This window comes from Helicoverpa armigera, chromosome 21 (assembly GCF_030705265.1).
Source record: "Helicoverpa armigera isolate CAAS_96S chromosome 21, ASM3070526v1, whole genome shotgun sequence".
Lineage (NCBI taxonomy): Eukaryota > Metazoa > Arthropoda > Insecta > Lepidoptera > Noctuidae > Helicoverpa > Helicoverpa armigera.
Window position 1 is genome coordinate 1,464,835 of NC_087140.1, and position 15,267 is coordinate 1,480,101.

Sequence of the window (15,267 nt, forward strand, 5' to 3'; positions counted from 1 at the left end):
TCTCTGAAATTAGACAGCATTTAATGTTAGCGGTTTTTCCTGGCAAAAACGTAGTCAAATACCAGCGGTTCCCCGTCGTTTTATCCGCAAATTGAGTAAAAAACGTATTTAGTTCAGTAAGTATTACTGTCTAATTACAAACATACCATATTCAAACTTAATGCGCTGTGTGATAGATTAAAATTGTGATAATCACATAATATAATAAGCAGTGCCGTGGGTTGTTGTCGAAACAGTGGGAAAGTCTTAAAAATAAACCGTGAAATACACATTGTTGTAAGCATTTTTCATAAACATATCGGTTGATTAATAAAAAAGAACTTTCGTTCCTATAAACTCGTAACCCATTTTCCCTATAAGCCGGATTATTCTTCAGCATACACCTTCATAGTAAGCGAAGCCTGAAATTGCATGCAATGTACGCATATGAGAGCTTGCTGTATTGAACAATAAATATTGAGTTCCCAATTGTTTATTTCACAGAGACAATCGAGTCAATTTTTGTTGTGAAAGCTTTTTGGATTTTATTAGTGAAGAGTTTGTGAAATTGGACCTTTTAACGCAGTTTGTAGGGGAAAATTTCGTTTTAACGATGTTTTGACAGAATTTTCTGAAAGGTCATTGGGTCGTTAATTAGGTATCTATTTGAAAGGGATATTCTTAAGCCCACTGTTTTCGGTTCCATTTTCAAGATGGGCAACATTTTTGGAATCTCTAGGTATACCTACTGTTTGATTCTGAAATGGCTTCGTAATTCCAGTGGTAAAGACTTGCATATTGTTATCACAGTTTTAGATAAAACTGAATATCATTGGAATTCAAAAAAATTAAGTGTTTGCTGGCACGGCATAAACCTAGTACATATTTAATAGTGACGCTTTTTTTATGTGTCCCTTCAATTTAATCACAACAACATTGTGTATTTAATTATTAACATTACAATGATCACTTTCCTTATAGCGTTGCAAAATCATCATTCATTGTTAACTTCTCAATTTTGGCTAACGGCCATTAATTAAGCCGTTTTAAGCGACCCGGGATTTCCTCAACTCCATTTTGCAACAAGGCACTATTATTTATTCTCCCACTCCAATCGAAATGAAAACAGAACAAATTTGAATTTCATGTTAATTGAATATTTTAAACATAACTTAATTCAATGGCCTTTGAGAAACATCAGGTGTTTGGAACTCATTTACAAGTCTTTTTCGACTTTTGTTTGACTGTTTCAAGTTTCTTCTCATTAGTTATTCGAGGACACGTTTGTTAATCAAATGTTTGAGAAAGCTTTAGCTGTGTATTTTAAAATATAATGAGTTTGTCCCCGCGTCCCGAGGGAACTAATTTCCGTAGCCAGATAAATAATGGCCTATGTCCTTCTCAGGCTCTATACTTTGCGCGTTCTGGGCTGATATGTGTACCAAATTTCATTACCATAGGTTCAGTAGTTTTCACGTAAAAGCACGCTTGCCATACAGACAGAAAGTTATAATTATTTCAGTGTTAAATTGCCCGTTTATCGAGGAAGGTTATAGAGTACTTTTTACTCAGATGCGCTAAGCATTTTTTTACCTCGTAGGTAAAGCCGCTGGTAGAAGGTACTTTCTGCAGTCTTTTAACAAAATGAGGTCGAAAACTTCAAAGGTTTTATGTACTATCGAACGCGGTGGATGCAATTGGCATACCTAATGAGAACTTGCCAGTTTGAACCTTTCGGTGCCAATACTCATTAAAAGTCAGCCACTTCAGTTGCTAATGATCGGTATCGATTGGTTTCCAATTTCCTTGTATGTAAATTCGTTTAGCTAGGTTTTTAAATCGATCTTTTATCTAAAACTCCCTGAAAAAATGTATTATTGACTAAGCTATTTACAGAAAATTAATGTAAATCTTGTCGCAATATGAAGCCTTTATGATAATCGTGATTTTAAAGGTTTTTGCACATAGTTACACACAAAAATATGTTAAAAGTATAAATCGCATATTTTAATTTAACGTCATAAAACTTGAGTTATAAAACTCCAACAAAATAAAACGTAAAACAGTCGTAAAAAAAATACTCAAAGTTGCATATAAATAAACCATACTTTGGTTGTTTCAGTATAATGATATGCACGTATCGAGTATTCGAACCATTGAACGTGATCGGCTTTGAAGCAATGCTCCATATTATTATATATACCTCTACATATTATCTTATTAGGCCAAAACTTCACCAAAGCGAAGCGGAGAATCTCGTTATTCAAATATCTCGTCTTCGCCCATTCAGAAGCATCTAGGTATAGGTATGGATGAAAAATATTTTTTCAACAACACAATGACAAAATACTATAAAACTGTTCTTATTCTTGGTATGCTTGGTCTGAACGAATCTCCGAAACATACCTCCCCTTTATACCTAGATTTATTTAGGTACTACAAATAAGAACCAGTAATTTCCACTTTCTGAACATAATATGCCTTTTTTATGGGAAATCATCGAATGACTCCTCCCGCTGTGGGTTAGCAGCGTGAAGGAATGTCAGACTCTTACTGACCGAAATTCATTATGTTGCTTCTTAGGCCTTTTCTGTACCAGGGCCTCGGTAACTCTTTAGTATAATCCCACAGCCGACATAATATGTTATTCTGAATCCAGAATTCATTTTTGATCATACTTTCTTAGTTCAAACTGATACTAACTGAACAATCTCCATTTCCCAACCTATTATTCTACCAACTGCGTGGGGCGATAATTGGATAGCATCGACAAAGCTAATCTTATATAGTGATTGCTGTAACGTTCGGCCGCCATATTAAACTATGCCTAGACTATCGATTTTTTTACCTATTCAGTTCAGTATGCATTGCAGGTCAAAGGTACCTTTGATAGCTATCCGATATTATAATATAGAAGCTAAGTTACTATTGAGTAAAGAGAGATGAAGGAGTACTGCCCCATTATTAAGGTAACATAGGATTTCTTAAATAATTCGCACATAAAATGTGCTGTGAAATGATTTTTATTGAATCGACGAAATAAACCCTTATCTAACTTTTAAGATCGAAGATTCTGCAGTTAGTTAACTATTTATTTTTGTTATTGAACACTCGACAACCAAAATAATATCATCTTTCATCTAAAAATTCTGCATCGAAATCTTTTTCCCCTTTTAATGCTTTCGGTGCCACAGACAGACACACACAGAACAAGCTTATAACCTCTTTTTCACATACCTTTAAGAAAAATGACGACTACCAGCAAAACTCAACAAGCATCTAAACACTTTAATCCAATCTAATCGCTCCCAGTCCAAGCCTGGGTCCTTATTACTAGACCGTTCACATTTCATTTCACAGACCGGCGCAGCTTCGATTTTCCCACACTATTCACGGCTTCGGTGAAGTCTGAGGCAAAAGTGGACGCTTATTTATAAAGTTGAATGAGAAACTGGAATTGAAGCTTGTGCTTTATGGTTCAACAAACCTATTACAACCAAAACTCAACATGAACATGTCGAGTTTAAAAAAGTAATTGTAATTGGAGAATAAAGATATCCACTAATGTTGTAAGTGCGAAAGTAACTCGGTCTATCTGTCTGGCTTTCATGCTAAGACTAATGAATCGATTTAAATGAAAGAACCCAGGTAGTTAATATTCTAATGAAGGATATAGGTTACTTTTTATCCGCATGCGTAAAGCACTTTTCTCGGCTGCTATCAGTGGCTGGAACCGCCCAGTAATTTAAAAGTTAGATGTCTCATGTACCTTTGTAAGTTTTATGATGGACCTTTGAAATCGCCATTACTATAAGTCGAATACCTCTATTTACAATAGCTTAACAGTAGAGATTAATACAGACTTTCGTTCAGAAGAGATTATCGGCCTAATCTCAACGTTGAACGGAAAAGCTAGCGACTGCTTAGATAGAAAATTAATTAACGTTTTGTTAACCATTGATCTAGAAAAGGATTACTTAATAATCATCTTTACGCTTCAATTACTTCATGAGGGAGTAATTAGAGAATATTTCAATGGTTTTACTCAACTGCGAAGATGAAGGGTGTTATTGCTTAAAAGAATCAAGAAGAGTGTGTTTTACAGATAACTTCTAACTGAAAAACTCTTAAAAATGTTTTAACAGATATCATTAGTTATTAAATGTACCAACGTATACCTAAAACACCTATCTAAAGGTCAGTTGGCAAACAAAGAAAAAAACAATTGAATGTGTCAGCACAGCGCTATCCCAAGTCGTTAAAGTTAATTGAGCGAAAACCCCCAGTTAGCACTTATAGCTCGACCAGATTATTGTGTACTCTCTATCTAACTAGCCTCGTCTATATGATAATTTGATTGTTTCTAGACAAAGAGTCTTATCATTAAACTATGTGCCACTTGAAATGAGTAATACTTTTTACGAAGGAAAGTTTTGACAACGCGGTGAATATGATTGAATTCGCCCCAGCTTGGTCCAGCAGTGACCGTTTTTATGCTGTGACGATGATGATATTTTTCTTATTTACAGAGTTTGGGGACTGTTTGTAAGAGTTACTATGGCCCTGGTACATAAAGAATTTCAGAAGGAACATGATCTTAGACAGTGAGTCTCACACTCATTTTTACACCACTCAAAGTGGGAGTAAAATAATGATAACTTATTATACCATCCAAAATATGTGTGGTTTATCACGAAGATTACTTTTTTGAATTATTTGACTTAATTAAACTGTGCACGTGTAAAAAAGCTATTTCGAACATCTGTTTTGATACCCTGACTTTTAAGCCTTTTCGGAGTTATTTCGTGGGAAAAGCAACGCCTACACTTATATTTTGAAAGAAAAGTCTACCTGATATTGTAAATGCCAAAGTTGAGTTCTTTGTAAGTTTGATAATTTGTTTATTATTTTGTACATCAACAATATTTAAATACTTTAAGAGGATTAATATAGAAACAGCGTAGGAATCGGAGAAATAAATACATATTTTTAACCTAAATAAATGTTCATAATGGGTGTCGTCTTAAGTACGTCGTCAGGCGGATATGAGAAAACTCTGATCCTAAGGATTGTAATGTATGGAACTAAACCTGGAGCTCCCTCGATAAGAAGAAGATCTCATGTAAAATCTTAAGTCAAATCGTGATGAAAATATCCAGAAAATCTGTTATCCAAAACCAACATTTTGAATAAAAACGTTCGTTATATCTCAGATGCCTATTAAATTCTCTAGTACGGTATGCCAACAATGAGTCTCAATTGGTGCATCAGAATGAATGCACAATCGTTCGAATATGGGTCGCCGTCACAATGACGACTCGGAATCAGGAAAACTTATTGTTTGGATGCGGTAAGCCTCGTCGATTTCCTTCTTTGAAATTTCAAAGGTAACCCATTGAAATGCTTTTGAAAATATTTGTTTGGAGCCTTTGTGAGAGATCTTTTGAGTAATGAAGATATTTTTTCTCACAGAGTTTTTTTAGGAGCAGATTAAAAAACATAATTTTATTGAATTCTTATACTAAGGAAATCAGGCTTCATATTTCATTTGCAAGCCATCTTTAATTCTTAGACGGGTGTTCTAATCAAATAAGTATTATGAGCACAACGTGCAATTGTTTTTAATCAACAAACATAACATGTGTATCACAACACATCGCATATAAAAATCCGATTTTTTATGTACTTCTATATTATATTCGACAAAACCATTTCAGTTAATTTTCTCTTACTTTTCACTACAAATAAACCGAATTCACCCTTCAATATATTAGTTAAATTCTTTCAATATTACTGCGATTTACGATAGATTCCAAGTAACCACTAATAAATAGTCACAAACATCTTGGCAGCCAGTGTTTGCATCTGTTTCCACTACAAACAGAATACTAGGAAACACTACTGGGAATATATTAGATTGATGATCTAGTACATTATTCTAGTCTATTGTCTTATGTGTCACAGACGTACATGTTGAGTCGTAAATTAATAACTGCTGTGACGGTCTGAATGAGCCCTTATTTTTCATCACTCGATTCTATTTACAGCGCTTTCACACTAGTGGTTTTGCCACGTGGAGCAAAAGCACGGTTCACGTCATTATACCGGGACAGAGCTCGAAAGAGTCAAGGAAAATCCGCCCGTGTGAAAAGATTGTTAGAGCCGCGTTTCTAAAACAAGAACCTATGATAGTTTTTTGATAATAAATGCATCAAGATCGTGTCAAAAAAGTATCTTGCTAATGAACAAAGAACTTGGAAAACGCAACTGGGATAGTTGCATTATTACAGGAAACGAGGTATTTGATGTTTTGGCATGCATCGAGGCTAGAGTGAATAAATCAGTATAAATTATTATCCATACCAAATTATGAGCTGCACTGTCTAAACGCACTAATCTCGGAAAATGCTATAATAATATGGATGAAGATTCTTTCAGTAATAGACAGCTACATTGTGGCGTACTAAAGCAAAGCGAAAGTTTGTATGTATGGAAGCTTGTTCCTATTTCATGCAAAAACTACTAGATCGTTTTCGATGAAAATTGGCAGCGATACAAAAAAGTACATAAGGTATTTTTATCTTTGTGGAGGAACTAGGTCCCCTAGGAGGCGGGTGAAACCGCTGGCAGAAGGTATACCTAATAGAACACCATGCAACGGCATGGGGTGCTCGGAATTCATTGATTGAATCTATACTATATTTCTATGGATAGAATAAAGTCCTCTTCTACAGATAAGGTCAGCCACATACCTACATTCGGAATTCCATCTAGGAATTTCGATACGGGATTCCGTAAATACATAACACACTAGAGTTTATTTCAATACGGAGTAACAAGTTCAGTTGTACGCTAGTTATTGAGTTCAGATATTTTGTTAGTGAATATAGATGACAATTGCATTCTTGTTTCATCTTGCTATGATGAAGGAAAACACATTATGATTCGCGTCACATAATTTTGCGTCTCTGAAGTTAGCCAATTGACAAATGTTGCAAGCAATGTACACTGTTTTGTTCATAGCATTTGTAACTTTCTACTAACTTCTGAGGCGTTCAGTTTGGAGCGAACTGTACTGGGTTTTGTCAATCCGAATGCATCAATTTAAAAGCTACGTGGCACAGATTGACACACATATCGGTCAAACTTATAACACCCCTCTTTTTGCGAAACACACACGTAACAAAGAAATAAAACTATAAGAAGTGAATTCAAGCACGAACAATTAATCAAGTATGTGTTCCTAGTTCAAATACAAATAATAGTCTAGCATTATCTGGGGACCTCTTCGTACTCAATGTATCTACCGTTATTGTTTACCATTGACATTTCCAGTATTGATCTACCACATAAGCACCCCGTGGGATTTCTATCTTGATATTACAGAATTATAGCATTGATTCCCAGTGCAGGTTTGCAAGGCTTAATATCTGGGTCGCTCGTTTCAGTAAACATGGGCATAGTTTATCTGTGCTTATGTAAAATTTTGTAGAATATTGTTGTAAGTTGCCGGCAGAAATTGAAATACTTTTGCTTTCAAACTATTGTGGAACTGCTTTGTTAGTCTAGTAGGTACGCGCGTAGCGCAACTGCTGTACTTGGGGTCTTTAGGTTTGATTACAGGTAAAAAAAGGCTCTTGTAGGTTTTAAGAAACTTTCACAAAACCGGTGTCTGAAAGTTGATAATTGACGAGTTTGATTGATTGAGTTAGTTAATGTCGATCTCTCTCAGGTCTTGTCGGATTGCCGTCCCGCCGGACTATGAGTGAGGGAATAGTGAGTGCACCTGTGTGGCCGCAAATGCTCGTGCACTATAACATGTGCTGCGCAGCTGGCAAATTTAATTAGAGATAGAACAGTTGCCGCGGCTGACAATCGGTTTCTGATACATATTAAGCTGTATTAGACAAATAAACAAATAATTGACAAACGTTGTTTTCTGGTCCTGAGATTTTGAAACTTGTGCAGCAACCAACCTACCAGTTTTCGGTATGGTAAATGATTTAATAAAAATTCTGTGTACATGAAAATAATGTATGTACGTACATATTTTCAAATGATTCCTAATATTAAACATCCAATTTGAATCATGATTTGATATGCTTCCATGATTCTAAAAGCAATTGAAACATGTTTAAACAGAAATTAGCTATTTCATGAATGAAAAGTCAGTTTGTACATAAGCTCGTTAAATACGACAAATCGTTAGGAAAAATACTAAGTATACACTCTCTAAATAATCAAAGGCAAATGTTAGATCATTAGAGTAAAAAATATTTAATTTTATCTGAACCGTGACAATTTTTTTTGTCTTTTAGAAAACCGTTTTGAACATAGAGTAGAACTAAAATACCTGTTACCTAATATTTAAAAATAGTTGACATTTTTTAAATGAACTCCTCTTCGCGTCTTATTTCTTATTACTGAGGGTGCTAACTACCATATTCCGTCCGACTTTTGAGGAAAGTCGAAATGGTATCTCTCCATCGGTTACGATGGCTTGGCTTCATGGAAGTTTGAAGATTGGTGTTCAACGAAGATCGAATTTGATCCGACCACTTTGTAAGGCCACGTTTTGGAAGTTTCACCTCTCGTTTGTTCAACACAATTATTTTCCCAACCTGAAGACTATCTATGTACCATGATCAAATTGCTCAGACAGAGTTAAATTTATAATATTGGAGAGCAATCGAGAATAAGCTAGTGTTATATTATAAAATACGTAAAAGTAATTTCATAAAAGATTCACTGTTCAAAAACAATGCAAAACAATACGCAACACACAAACAATGCAAAAAAAATCAGCGTTCGCTATTCAGTACAAGTTGGCACATCCACATGAATGAGCAATTACAATTAATAATTGCCCGCAGAACTGCCGTGTCCTATAGCATTTATGTTTAATGTAACGTGTGCCCAGATTGCCAATTACATGTCTTCCGTTCATAGTTCAATCTTTTCATTTCGTTCACTCAGTTCCGTTCCATGTATGGCCGCAATTGTCATGATTGATGAACCGTTTGAGTACCGACTATGGCCGGATTATTGTCTGACCGAATGAATATTAATTTGTCGGATTAAAAATGGGTGTGACTATTTTGGATTGGTGTTTGTATTTACATTTATTGGGGTTTTAATATATTGGCGATTATAATTTGCTTACATTATGTTTCGTTGGTAATTCCATTCATTATTCAGGGGATTTTCTTCAGTATCTCTACAGCCTTTATAATATTGACAGAATATCAAGTTTATTATTCGACCTCAAAACACGTTCCTACATCCATGACTGATTCGATTCACGATCTCAAAAGGTTCGAGAAACATAATATCGACACCAGAACAAACTTCGTTTGTGTATCATTAAATGGAAAACAATAATAAACTGGGAATTTAATATCTGTAAGACTTTACTCAAAGACAGCGGCTTGCTCTGAAACGTAGGTAAACGTGCTCTTAATAAATATTTTTTTTTTTTTTTTTTTTTATTAGCCTATGCTGTCCCACTGCTGGGCAAAGGCCTCCCCCAAAACCTTCCACTTTTCTCTATCCCTCGCTGCTTGGGGCCAGTCCGAGAGGAAGCTGTCCAAGTCTTCCCTCCAGCGTTTCCTTGGTCTCCCTCTCGGTCGCCGTCCATCCTCCGGGATCCACATTGTGGTTATATTATAATAAATAATACATAAGGTTTATTATAATAATATTCTATTCATTGAATTTTGTTTATAAGAGGATCATGTTTATTAATGTTTTTTTGATCTTGGTACTTAGCACATTCCAAGATACCTACGCAAAGTTTGAGACTGCTTTGAATTTAAGAAGAGTAAATGACGAAATATATTTCAAATTTATGTTTTTTTATAATAAATCTTAGCCCTTTACGTGTATCTAACCGGTATCACCCGGGTAGCCTGGGAAACTTTCTGCGACGCCTGTATCAAAAGCATATTGTCTTTTTTAGTGAATAGGCTATCTAATAAAAACGAATTCATCAAATTGGTCTAGTGGTTCCGGAGATTAGCTCAATCGAGCAAACAAAGAAACTACTTATAGATAAAACTTTTTCTATGACTGAATCGCAATTATTAAGTCTTAAAAAAAACGATTTGCCCTTATTTTATTGCAACTTCAATACATATATCGTAGACGCCCAAAAACAGTATTGAAAACTAATAAGATAGATAACTCTGCGTACCATAATGTTACTTTATCCAAGGATTAAAGTACAAGTAAAAACAAAAGTAGCAGCCCGTTATCATGATCTAATTAAAAGTTATGATGAAGTTAACGATACAAGTTCATTATCGTCTTAATGAGTCTGCCTCACTTGGTGAAGTACATTCAGAGATATAGAACGTCTTGAGAGACTCTAACGATGAGGAAACTTCTTGTGAATATTCTTGTTTTTTGGGGTAAGCAAATACATTTAAATCTTATGTAAGTATATAATTAGAAGAAAAATGATAAACTTATGTTTCGAAAATCCATATGATTTGGTTTCAATATGCAAAGCACAAAACAAGGGCTTGGTGTCACTAAAAATAGTTGACTCTTGACTTTTAATACGAGTCTTGGTGTACAAGATATGTATGCTTTGAATTTCCTAAAATTCAAATGTATCCCAGTAAAATAATAAAATACATGTAAATATTTAATTATGTATTTATGTTTAAGCATTACTGGATCTCTATGTATATTTTAAAATGAATACATTTTTTATTAAAACCGCATAATATAAATATCTACATTACAGTTGGCATGTGTTTAAGTCAGGACGATAAAGAAACAAAAAGATATGAAGGAACAACCGAACCTTACAAAGTAATGCTCAAACCAAATCCATTGGAACTGTTTGAGCCCTTCGAGCGTATAAATTTTGAGGATTCCAAAATCGTCTTAAAACTGACGCTACTGTAAAATCTGTCACCACCCCAACTTTAAGTGCATGTCTAAATTGTAAGTTTTTCTATTTATCCCTAATATTATAAATGCAAAAGTAACTCTGTCTGTCTGTCTGTTACGCTTTCACGTCTAAATCACTGAACTGATTTTAATAAAACACGTACAGAGATAGAGTTGACCTTGAGAAAGAACATAGGATAGTTTTTATCCTGGACTTTTGAAGAGTTCTCTTTTAAACGCGATAAAACCGAACTCCGCGCGGGCGAAGTCTCGGGCGAAAGCTAGTTTACAAAATTATAATTGAAAAATTTCTTACTCATTTATGGATAAAATCAACTGTTTTATTCGTTTTTTTTTTTGTAGAAACTTCCAAATTAATCCCAATGAATTTTCAGAAATAATCCGGCTCCAGTGTGTGCTTACGCCAAACGTCATGGGTTGTTCAATTATGAAGATATTTGCAAAATACATATACAAAACTGCTTGGCTCAGCCATTAAATACTGGTTATGTATATGGAGTTCCAACTGAACATGGTAAGTCTAAGAGAAATAACGACGATGACAGGGAATTACTAAAATTACTAAGTGGCCATGCCATAAAAAATGGGTTTTTGGGTAGTCTTTGTCAAGTCTCATCCTCCGAGCCTTTTCCCCAAACTATGTTGGGGTCGGCTTCCAGTCTAACCGGATTCAGCTGTGTACCAGTGCTTTACAAGAAGCGACTGCCTATCTGACCTCCTCAACCCAGTTACCCGGGCAACCCGATACCCCTTGGTTAGACTGGTGTCAGACTTACTGGCTTCTGACTACCCGTAACGACTGCCAAGGATCTTTGGCAAGTAAGGGCTTGTAACCAGGAGGGGTGGAACACATATTTATCACACAAACTGTATCAAGTATGTGTGTGGAAGAATAGAGATGGAGTGGACCAAAAGAAAAAGGACATGGCTAAGAAAAGAGTAAATGTTACTAAAAAAAAACTGCCTCGTTGGCCTGCCTAGCTGTCGCAAGTGCGGCTGCTGAGCACGAGGTCTCGGGTTCGATTCCCGAGTAGGGCCGAAATCGCTTTGTGGGTTTAAGAAGACTTTCACAAAGCAGCCCGGAGCCTGGAAGCTGGTGATTGATACACCCGTGCATCGGAGAGCACGTAAATGTCGGTCCTGCACCTGATCTCTCTCCGGTCGTGTCGGATTACATTCCCATCGGGCTATGAGAGTTAAGGAATAGTGAGTGCACCTGTGTCTACGCAAATGCTCGTGCACTATAATATGTCCTGCGTAGTTGGCAAACCTCCTTACATGAGAACAGCCGCCGTAGCCGATAATCGGCTAGGAGGACATCAAATGGTACTAAGCGATAGAGAAGAATGGAAGAGCATAAGGGAGAATTGTGTTTGAACATATTGGGAACAAATGATAAGAAAAATAATATTATGTTTTCAGATATAATATTCTACAATGGCAAAGAGAAAGACTGTCACTATTACTTCAAGCAAGCAAAGAATAGTAAGGATGCTATCAGGTTGTACTACGAAGTTGCCCACGAAACTGTCAATAATGACCTGTAGGATTTAAAACGATTGATTTATCAATTCTTGTTCATTTATTTAAAAATTATCATCAATTCTTGAAGAATGCGTTTTGTTTATTTGTATTTTTGAAAATCCTGATAAATAGGTTCTAAAAAGGTGTTTAATAATTAAAGAATGGGAATTTGATACTGTGTTATTTACTTACTCCCTCAGCCATAAAAAAAGAAGTTTCAATACGTACCTGAAAAAATAAAATAAAGAAGACATTAAAATATGCTTTTTTGTCTTAATAAATATCAGTCACACTTAGAGTTCTATACGTGTGTCGTGTATGTTATAAACAATAATAGTGCATCTTCACTATAATGTATCCTGCCTGGCTGACCTTCTAGTTTTCGGAACACCCACCATTGCCGAAATTAAGTCTAGACGCCACTCATATATTAGTAAAAATATATTTATAACATCTTGCTGTAGTTTACTATAGCCATGAACTAAGTTGATTTTACAACAATTTGTGTAACATACTCAAAAGTAAAACTTCATCAGCGATTCAGAACAAAATAAAACTATGTAACTGAAACAAAGCAAAAACAGATATTTTCGACGTAACAGTTGACTGTATGGGACATCTACCGATATATTCAAACTAGCAGCCCGCACCAGCTGCGCTCGTTGTGTATTCATATACCAAAGGATTAGGTTACTCATGAATGATTCTATCTATTATAGTCAAAATTGCTTGAAAATACATGATAAGAGTTTTGTATTAAGCACGAAAAAAACATGAAAAGGTAGATAAACACGGCGGAGGAATGTGTTTTATAATACATAGTTATGTCAATAAAAAATCGAGACAAAAATGATCTAAGTCATACTCCGTCAGTTGCAGAAAGATCCATTTACAGTTTCGTTAAATCTATTGCTAACAATTTTTATTTTGTTAAGAAAATATATACCGGCCGAATTGAGAACCTCCTCCTTTTTGGGAAGTCGGTTAAAAAATTTGTTAGCAATAGATTTAAAGTAGCTTTAACTTTATTGGACCTTTCTGCAACTGATGGATTGTATTATATTGTGTAAGCCAATAAAATATTCTCATTTAAAAAACAAGGCTGATTCCAACATTGGCAAGGCATTAGCTTCTTAATTTCATAATACTTCCTTTAATGAAGATGGTTTTACTATGATAATCCTATTAAAGCTTATCAAGCTTAGATATCGATACAGATTTATGGCTAATCGATTCATTGGTTAGTATGGTGTTCATTCTGAAGCTAATCGGATGTGTGAGATCAGTTGAAGTAAAAAAATGAGCTATGTTTTTTACAGTATTTTGTGTCTAGGAATGGTTGGTAAGGATTATAGTTTTTTTTTATTAATTCTTTAGTGATACTCCAATGTGATAAAAGATAGATCGTTAATTTGTTCCTATAAAATACCTAAACTTTAACAATGAAGCGACATTTACACATGCTTAGCAAAATTAAATTAACAGATGATTTCGTTTTTTAGGACTTAAAATATTGATACAGTACATGCATTTAAAATCAATATAAAATTAAAAAGTATCTTGACTTTGGAAAAAAAAAAACATATTTATTCACAAACTCGATCGATTTAACTATGATCAATAGATTAACCTTCTTAATAATATTTTTACAGTGGGAATGTATTTATCACAAGAGGTAGGTAATACACCAAGTAACAACCTGAGCCACGGTGATGAAAACCACAGTGGAGAATATGAAGACTATGATGACACGCAGGAGCCACAATCAGCTAATGATTGCTACACTGAAAAAATATCCTGTACTAAAGAAATGTATGGAATTCTTTTTTTTGCAAATAGTTTATATGATTATTATTAATACCAAAGATGCTATATGTGCATAACATGGCTTGCGACAGATGGGCGTTGTAAATGCGTCTATAGTATATATGTACATGCTTTAAAACATAATTTGTAAAATAAATATATATTTTTTACAGGAACTTAGAATTCCCAAAACCAGTATGCGTTTATAAAAAGAAAATGGGTTTGACCAACTATGTGGGATTGTGTGATATAAAACTTCGATTATGTCTTAATAAGCAAATGGAACAAAAAGGTTTAGTTGTAGTCGGTAAGATTTATTTTGGTTCATATCTTTACTAAGTCTAATTCAGAGTAAGATATAAGAAATGGTGAATGGATTGTGTGAAAGACGATATGAGTGCAAAATAAGATAGGGCACTTGTGAGATGACATCAAATAGGTAGATATTAATTAAAGAAAAAGTCATGCTGCGCCGACCACAATTATTAATTAGGATAAGATCAGGGAAATAATTTTTGAAGATTTTTGGGAGTGTAATTAATAAAATAATATTTTTGTATTTACAGATGAAATATATCACAATGGAAAATCTTATGATTGCCACTACTATTTAAACAACGCAAAGTCTGAAATACAAGCTGTAAATTGGTATTTCATGATGGGAGGCCGTGATACCCGAAACGAAAACATTACAGCACCTATTATTAATAAACCGTGATAATTTCAAATAAAGTATTTTTTTCGCATTTGTGTTACAAATAAATAATTTGACTAATACGTTTTATTTACCTACCATCCTATTTTGAAGCTACTGAAAGTATCAAGGCTATTTGCATGATAACTGATCAATGATCTGCTATTTTAGATACGATTACTTTGTATAGAATTATCTATGTGATATACACAGAGTACACAAAATACTATGCTTGTATTAATTATGTATACTGTTAGAAAGGAAACAAAGAAATTAACGATTATTTCAAAACTATCATATAGAAAAATGATGAATTATAACAAGAGAATATCACGCGAGCGTAG

The 15,267-nt window shown here is 34.5% G+C and overlaps 1 long non-coding RNA gene across 1 annotated transcript; it reads left to right on the forward strand.

Annotated features, from left to right (window-relative positions):
- The first annotated feature begins 13,674 nt into the window (after nucleotides 1–13,674).
- Nucleotides 13,675–15,006, forward strand: LOC110374295 (uncharacterized). The gene is made up of 4 exons (XR_010277520.1): nucleotides 13,675–13,765; nucleotides 14,076–14,235; nucleotides 14,403–14,536; nucleotides 14,796–15,006. It is a non-coding gene; the product is annotated as an uncharacterized LOC110374295 (long non-coding RNA).
- Nucleotides 15,007–15,267: the final 261 nt, after the last annotated feature.